The following is an 8,517-nucleotide window of genomic DNA, read 5'->3' as shown; positions in this document are numbered from 1 at the left end:
TGCATGTACATATGCTTGTGTGTCATGGATTTTGGGGAAACAATTTAAACAAGGCAACTTGACTGAACCACCAGGGTCTTGAGGTCTCCAGATATCTAGAAAACAGACCAGGCCTGGTTTCATAGGCAGTCTGAACACTGGGGTCTGAATAAGCTATCTGAAGCCTCAGAGTTGCATAACAGTTGTGAGTGGGCCAGTTTACTGAGAATAGATGGTGAGGGGTTCCATTTCACCAGTCTGGCTACAAATCATCAGAGGTTCTTCAGGTCTACGTGGGTGACCAGTTTGGCCAGAACAAATTCTCGTGTGGTCCTGTTTTAACAAGCTCTGTGGACCTCACCACACGTGATGTGTTGTAGAGAACAAAATAGGACTTGGAACAGGCACCTCAGTCTTTCCTAGAACCTGCAGGGGGCGGTGGTGTCAGTGGTGGATCCTAACACTCCCTGAGCAGCCATGAAGGACCCTGACAGCAATGCGGGAGACACTCCAAACATCAGAGAAGACCAGAATAGCCTCCAAAGCTCTGGTGGCCAGGATAGTGGAGGTGGTGCTGAGAGAGCCGAGGGTAATGCCAGTGTGCCGAATGGTTCTGTTGGCTCTGGATTCCCCCAATTTTGTGAAGGCACAGAAGAGGGCAGCCCGTTGGTGGAGAAAGCTGTCCTTGTCGAGAAGCCACCACATGATCCAGAACAGGAAGCAGAAGTCGAGGAAAGCCAATTCCTGGAGTTGTATCCTTTCTAACGTTTGTGCTAGCAGCTGAGGGGTAGTCTGGAGGTGTCCTGAGATGGCCAGGGACAGGAGTTGTGGGGATATCCATCCACCATGGGAACGTCTTGAAGAAGTGGTGGTAGAGGAATGGGGGAATCAAGGGCCCTGGAGGAGACAGCCTGTGGGAAGAGCACCCGAGGACAACATGATAAAGTCACTTTAACAGTATCTCCACCAGTGACCTCACGGTGCCTTTCCTGTCCTTCATGGATGCAGAGATTGCATGTTTGTACCTGACCCAGGATGAGGAGTCCCTGGAAGGAGCAGTTCACAGGGAGCTCAGAGTGGCTGGCAGTGATCTGGTGATGTAAGTTCTAGAAGGGGAGGAGCCTGCTTGGGGGGAGGCAGTAGGCAAGCTGTTCATTGTACCTCATCGTACATTTGCAGCCACCTAAAAGACTCACTGTGCGGAGGGTGTGTGCTGAGCCGAACCTGTAGCAGCCTCACAGGGAGACTGAGGGAGTCCTGGAAGGATTGTGTCCCCTGACTCCAGGGGAGGCATGGAGAAGTGGGCCGAGGTGAGCATGCAGTGGCTTCTAGTGTGACTTTTCCTCTCCTCTTGCTTTTAGTCGAGTAACTTCTGAAGACTCCAGCCTCCTCCACAGTTCCGTCTCCTCCCTGCTCAGCCAGCTTTCTACAGTGGTGACTGCCCTGAGGTTCTTTGTGCCTGAGTTCGTCAAGCCTTATCTGGGGTAGAGAGGGCTTGGGCTCCCAGCATTTATCATCCTACCCTTAACCACTGTACCCGTCCCCAGAGCAAAGACTCCCACAGTAGTTGCTTTACTGGGACAGGGAGGGTGGTGGTGGTGGTGGTGGTGGTGGTGGTGGTAGTAATCGTTTCTCTGTGATTGCCCTGGGGTGGCTCGATGTTCACCAACATTGAAAATAAAAATAAAACTGAGAAGCTGGCCTGTGCCTGTGTCTCTGTCCCACTATCTCTAGTCCAGATTTCCTCATCTTCATCCCTGTGTAGCAGGAGAACAGGGGAACATCTGAGACTCAGATGCTCAGGTACTGCAAGGTGATTGCATATGCTTTAGGAAAGGTAAAAATCAGCTGGGTCCTGACATTCAGTGTTAACTATGTGTTTAAATGTCTGGTGCTGGAGAAATGATTCAGTGGTTAAATGCACGAAAGCTCTTTCAGAGTTCCTGAGTTCAATTCCCAGCAACCACATGGTGGCTCACAACCATCTGTAATGAGATCTGATGCCCTCTTCTGGTGTGTCTGAAGACAACAACAGTATACTCATTAAATATATATATTTTTTAATTGGGTTAAACAAATCATAAAAAGATAAAATTTGAAGTCAGTCCTGATCTGTATTGAAATGTCATGGGTAGAAATATCTTCCTGCAATTTATTTCTCCCCTTGATTTCTTATAGAACCCAAGACTACTAACCCAGGGACGGCACCACCCACAGTGGGCCGTACCAACCTTTATCTATAATCAGGAAAATGCCTTACAGCTGGATCTCATGGAGGCATTTCCTCCAGGGAGGCTCCTTTCTCTGTGATAACTCCAGCTTGTGTCAAGTTGACACACAAAGCCAGCCAGTACAATTGACTTCTTGTTACCTGACACACAAATGCATTACTGATTAGCCTTAAGCCTTATTTTCTTACTCAGCCCCAAGATCTAAATAACTCTAAAAGTTCTACAGTCTTTACAAATTCTTACATATTAAATTTTCAATCCCTTTGAAATATCCAATGTCTAATAAAATTCAAAAATCTCTTTACAATTCAAAGTCTCTTAACTATGGGCTCCATCAAAATACTTTCTTCCTCAAGAGTAAAAAATATCAGGGCACAGTCACAATCAAAAGAAAATCAAACTAACTGTCCAGTGTCTGGGATCCATCCACGATTAAGTGTGTTCTTCCAATGGCTTGGGTAATTTCTCCAGCTCTGCCCATTGTAGAAAGAAATTAATCTTGCAACAAACACCAAAGAACAAAAACACACAAACATAATTCTACCTCTAACAGCAAAAATACAAGGAAATGACAGTCATTATTTCTTAATATCGATGGAAATCAATGGAACCAATTCCCCAATAAGAAGACATAGACTATCCGACTGGATATGTAAACAGGATCCAAAATTTTGTTGCATACAGGAAACTCATCAACAACAATTCAGCAACAAAGACAGGCACTACTTCAGAGTAAAAAGTTGGGAAAAATTTTTCCAAGCAAATGGCCCCCAGAAACAAGCTGGAGTAGCCATCCTAATATTGAATGCAATAGATTTTCAACCAAAAATCATCAAAAAAGATAAGACATGTTTACTCATAAAATAAAAATATTATCAAGATAAACTCTCAATCCTGAACATTTATGCCCCAAATATAGGAGCACCCAAATTCATATAAGAAACCTTACTAAAGCTCAAAGCATATATTGCACCACAAACAATAATAGTGGGAGACTTTAACACCCCACTCTCATCAATAGACAGATCATGTAAGCAGAAACTGAACAGAGACACAGTGAAACTAACAGAAGTTATGAACCAAATGGATTCGGCAGACATCTATAGAATATTTCATCCTAAAACAAAAGAATATGCCTTCTTTTTAGCAACTCACAGGCACCTTCTCCAAAATTGACCACATAGTCACAAAACAGACCTCAACAGATGTAAGAAGATTTAAATAATCCCATGCATCCTATCAGATCACCATGGATTAAGGCTGGTCTTCAATAACAGCCAAAACAACAGAAAGCCCACATACACATGGAAGCTAAACAGTGCTCAACTCAATGATACTTGGTCAAGAAAGAAATAAAGAAATCAAAGACTTTTTAGAATTTAGTGAAAATAAATGCACAATATACACAAACTTATGAAATACAATGAAAGCAGTGCTAATAGGAAAACTCATAACGCTGAGTGCCTCCAAAAAGAAACAGGAGAAAGCATACACCAACAGCATGACAGTACACTTGAAAGCTCTAGAACAAAAAGAGGCAACTACACCCAATGGGAGGAGACAACAGGAAATAATCAAGCTTAGAGCTGAACTCAACAAAACAGAAACAAAAAGAACTATACAAAGAATCAGCAAAACCAACAGCTGGTTCTTTAAAAAAATCAACAAGATTGATAAACCCTTAGCCATACTAACTAGAGGGCACAGAGAAAATATCCAAATTAACAAAATCAGAAATGAAAGGGTAAAGATAACAACAGAAACTGAGGAAATTCGAGAAACCATCAGATCCTACTACAAAAGCCTATACTCAACAAAGATGGAAAATCTAGAAGAAAAGGATGTTTCTAGACAGATACCAGATACCAAAGTTAAAGCAGGATCAGATAAATCATCTAAACAGCCATATAACACCTAAAAAATAGAAGCAGTCATCAAAAGCCTTCCAACCAGAAAAGGCCCAGGACCTGATGGGTTTAGTGCAGAATTCTATCAGACCTTCATAGAATACCTAATACCAATAGTCTCCAAACTATTACACAAAATAGAAACAGAAGAAATACTACCCAACTCATTCTTCGAAGCCATGGTTAAGCTCATTTCTAAACCACACAAAGACCCTACAAAGAATGAGAACTTTAGACCAATTTCCCTCATAAACATTGATGCAAAAATACTCAATAAAATTCTAGCAAACCAAATCCAAGAATACATCAAAACGATTCACCATCATCAAGTAGGCTTCATCCCAGGGATGCAAGGATGGTTCAATATACAGAAATCCTTCAATATCATCAAATATATAAACAAACTCAAAGTTAAAAAAGATGACAATCTTTCTAGATACTAAGAAAGCACTTGACAAAATTCAACACCCCTTAATGTTAAAAGTCTTGGAATGGTCAGGAATTCATGGCTCATACTTAAACATAGTAAAAGCAATATACAACAAATCAGTAGCCAATATCAAACTAAATGGTGAGAAACTTGAAGCAACCCCCATTAAAATCAGGGACTAGACAAGGCTGCCCATTCTCTCCTTACCTATTCAATATAGTACTGGAAGAACTAGAAAGAGCAATCAGACAGCAAAAAGATGTCAAAGGGATAAAAATTAAAAAGTAAGAAGTCAAAATATCACTATTTGAAGATGCTATGATAGTATAATTAAGTGAACCCAAAAATTCCACCAGAGAAATTTTATAGCTGATAAACAACTATGGCAAAGTGGCTGGATATTATTAATTTAAATCCATAGCTTTCCTCTACTCAAAGGACAAACTCCTGAGTTACTACTATCTATACTGCTCTTAGCTCACCTCACTAGCTACTCTTCCCTTCTCTTCTATTTATTTTATTCCAAATTCAAATCATTCCTGTTCTGCACCACAGCTAGTGGTAATGGTATATGAAATATCTTCAAAAATATCTGGGATATCTAGTGTGATTGCACTGGGTATAATTCAGTAGTTAGTAATGCGGCTGTCAATTCCAATATGTATGTGCTGCATGCATTTGTCACAGGACTATCGGATAAGACTACACATTGTTATAAGTATACAAATATACATGCTACATTCATAAAGTCTGACTTTGTTCAACCCTGGAAAGGTGTCTGTTCAAAGTTGTGAATCTAATCCATTATTAGATAGGCTTTTAAAATTTACTGAAGGAAGTCCAGTAATAGATTTTTTTTCCTGCTTAAGGGATTAATATATGCCTGTTAGTTCTCTTTTTCACAGATTCTAGTGTCAGTCATGAAACAAGGTAGAAGTCCAATATATAGCACAAAATCTTAATTTGATTCAAAGCTTCCTGAATCCTTGGCTCCAATTCTATATGACCCATATTTATTATATCTTATAAGATATGGCAACTTAGACAATATGAAGTACAAAAATGTGCCAATACCGTAGAAAGTTTAGAAACAACATTCATTATTGTTTTACATTCACTGGTAAGGCTGTTGCAGAATTTTTCTCAAAATGACTTTTTTAGATATAATAGATGTCTTACCATAAAACTCCCTAAAATTGTATAGCTATATCAGGGGTAATAGCTCCTCCATCTTTTCAGGTCTGATTATATGACTTTCAGATATTTTCCTAAATTTATAAGTTACTCATGGATTGTCATGATTATATATATATGTGTGTGTTATTTGTTGTCAAGTTGACACAAGTTATATGAGAAGAAACAACCATAGTTGAGAAAATGCATCCATAAGATTGGCCTATAAACAAGCTTGTAGGGATATTTCCTTGCTTAAGAATTGAAGTGGGAGTCCCCTAGCTCACTGTATATGAGTTATCTGTGTGAAGGTGGTCCTGGGTTGTATAAGAGGACAAACTGGGCATACCTCAAGGAGAAATCCAGAAAGAAATACTCCTCTGAATCAGCTCCTTCTTCCAGGTCTCTACCTTGAGTTCATACCCTGATTTCCATCAGTGATGGAGTATAAATTGATGAAGCACACCTCTTTACTCACCAAGTTGCTTTTGGTCACAGTGTTTTATTATAGCAAAAGAAACACACACACACACACACACACACACACAAACTCACACACACACACACACACACATACACACACACAGAGAGAGAGAGAGAGAGAGAGAGAGAGAGAGAGAGAGAGAGAGAGAGAGAGAGAGATGAAACATTTCACAGTTGGTGGCCAGGATAAGAAAGCAAGTTCAAAAGCCACCATCTGATGACACACAATAGTTAGAGACACTGTTTAAGTAACCTTGTGCAAGTATCCAGAAGGTCCATTGCTGTCAATTCAAAATAAAATAGAAATTGGTTCTGGGATTCAGTGGCTACAGGCATACTAAAAATTCTGAAAAAGATTCAAAACAACATAAGATGACATAACTTGTATTGTTTAGTCAGGAGAGTAATATTGAGTGTGGCAGCATGAATGGGTATAACTTCATTGTCTCTCTATAATCTAGTGATTCAGAAGCTATCTGGCTTCATTCTAGGCCTTATTGAATTGTGTTAAAGAGGTTTAACACCGTTTGAATAAATTTTTAATTGGTTATTTTATTTATCTACATTTCAAATGTTGTACCTCTTCCCAGTCTCCTCTCTGCAATGCCCCCTTCCTATCCACCTCCCCCTTGCCTCTAAGAAGGTACTCCCCCCACACCCACCCATTCTCACCTCACTACTCTAGCATCTCCCTACACTGAGGTATCAAGCCTCCACAGGAACGAGGTCCTCCCCTTCTACTGATGCCAAATAATACCATCCTCTGCTGCATATGTAGCTATAGCCATGGACCTATCCATATATACTCTTTGGTTGGTGGATCAGTCCCTGGGAACTCTGCAGAGGGTTCTGATTAGTTGATATTGTTGTTCTTCCTATAGGATTCAAACCCTTCAGCTCCTTCAGTCTTTTCCCTAACTCTTCCATAGGGCTCCCTGACTTCCATACAATCGTTGGCTGTGACCATCTACATCTGTACTAATAAGGCTCTACCAGACCCTTCTCAGGGGACAGCTATACCAGGCTCCTATCTGAAAACACTTCTTGTCATCAACAATAGTGTCAAAGTTTGGTGTTTGCACATTGGATATATCCCAAAGTGGAAAGGTCTCAGGATGACCATTCCTTTAGTCTCTGCTCCATATTTGTCCCTGTGTTTCCTTTAGGCAGAAACAATTCTGGGTTAAAATTTTTGAGATGGGTGGTTGAGACCACCATTCAACTGGGGCATGCCTATCTATTGGATGTGATCTATACAGGTTTGAATGATTTTTAAAGTATATTTGTTTGACTTGGTTCACGGGAGCAAGAACTCTGCCATAGGGATCCACCCAAAGGGTCTGTGTGTGCAGAACAGGTGCTCAGGCCAACAACCACCAAGGACAGTGGAGATACAGGGACACAGGCCTGGTGAGAGCACTGTGAGTAGCCAGAGCACAGAGAGGTCTGGGCAGAGCACATAGAAAGCAGGTTCCCCCCCATTGGTTCAGGGGAGCAGGAACTCTGCCATAGGGTCTCGGTTTCCATGAGGAGAGCCCTTGTGTGCAGAACAAATGCTCAGACCATATGCCACTGGTAAGAGCAGAGATCCAGGGACACAGGCCAGGTACACGGGAGAGACGGGAATCAACCACAGACAACGAGACCGCATATAATCACAGACAAAAAGATGGCAAAAGGAAAGTGAAATAACTTACTGAAGGAAAACCAAGACAATCTGAGAGCACCAGAACCCAGCTCTCCCATTACAGCAAATAATGGAATGCCAAACACTCCAGAAAAAGAAGACTCAGACCAGAAATAATACCACAAGATGATGATAAATATCCTTAAAGAAGAACGGGAAGAAAAGCATACAGGAATAGAAGCTTTAAAAGAGGGAAAAAAAAAAAAAAAGAGGGAACAAGAAAAATACTCAAAGAAATCAAAGAACTAGAGGAAAACAGAACCAAAAAGATGAAGAAATTAAAGGAGGAATTTAAAATATAAATGGAAAAAATAAAGAAAACACTAAAAGAGACAACCCTGGAGGTAGAAAACCTAAAAAACAAATCAGGAGTCAAAGATGCAATCATCTACAACAGGCTAAAAGAGATGGAAGAGAGAATCTCAGGGGCAGAAGACAACATGGAAAACGTTGACAAAACAGTCAGAGAAGATGCAAAAAACAAAAAGCTCCTAACCTAAGATATGCAGGAGATCCAGGACACAATGAGAAGACCAAACCTAAGGATAATAGGAATAGAAGAGGGTGAAGAATATCAACTAAGAGGCACAGTAAATATCTTCAACAAAATTGTAGAAGGAAACTTCC

Source organism: Micromys minutus (genome assembly GCF_963924665.1).
Source record: "Micromys minutus genome assembly, chromosome: X".
Lineage (NCBI taxonomy): Eukaryota > Metazoa > Chordata > Mammalia > Rodentia > Muridae > Micromys > Micromys minutus.
Note: the sequence above shows the minus strand (reverse complement) of the source record.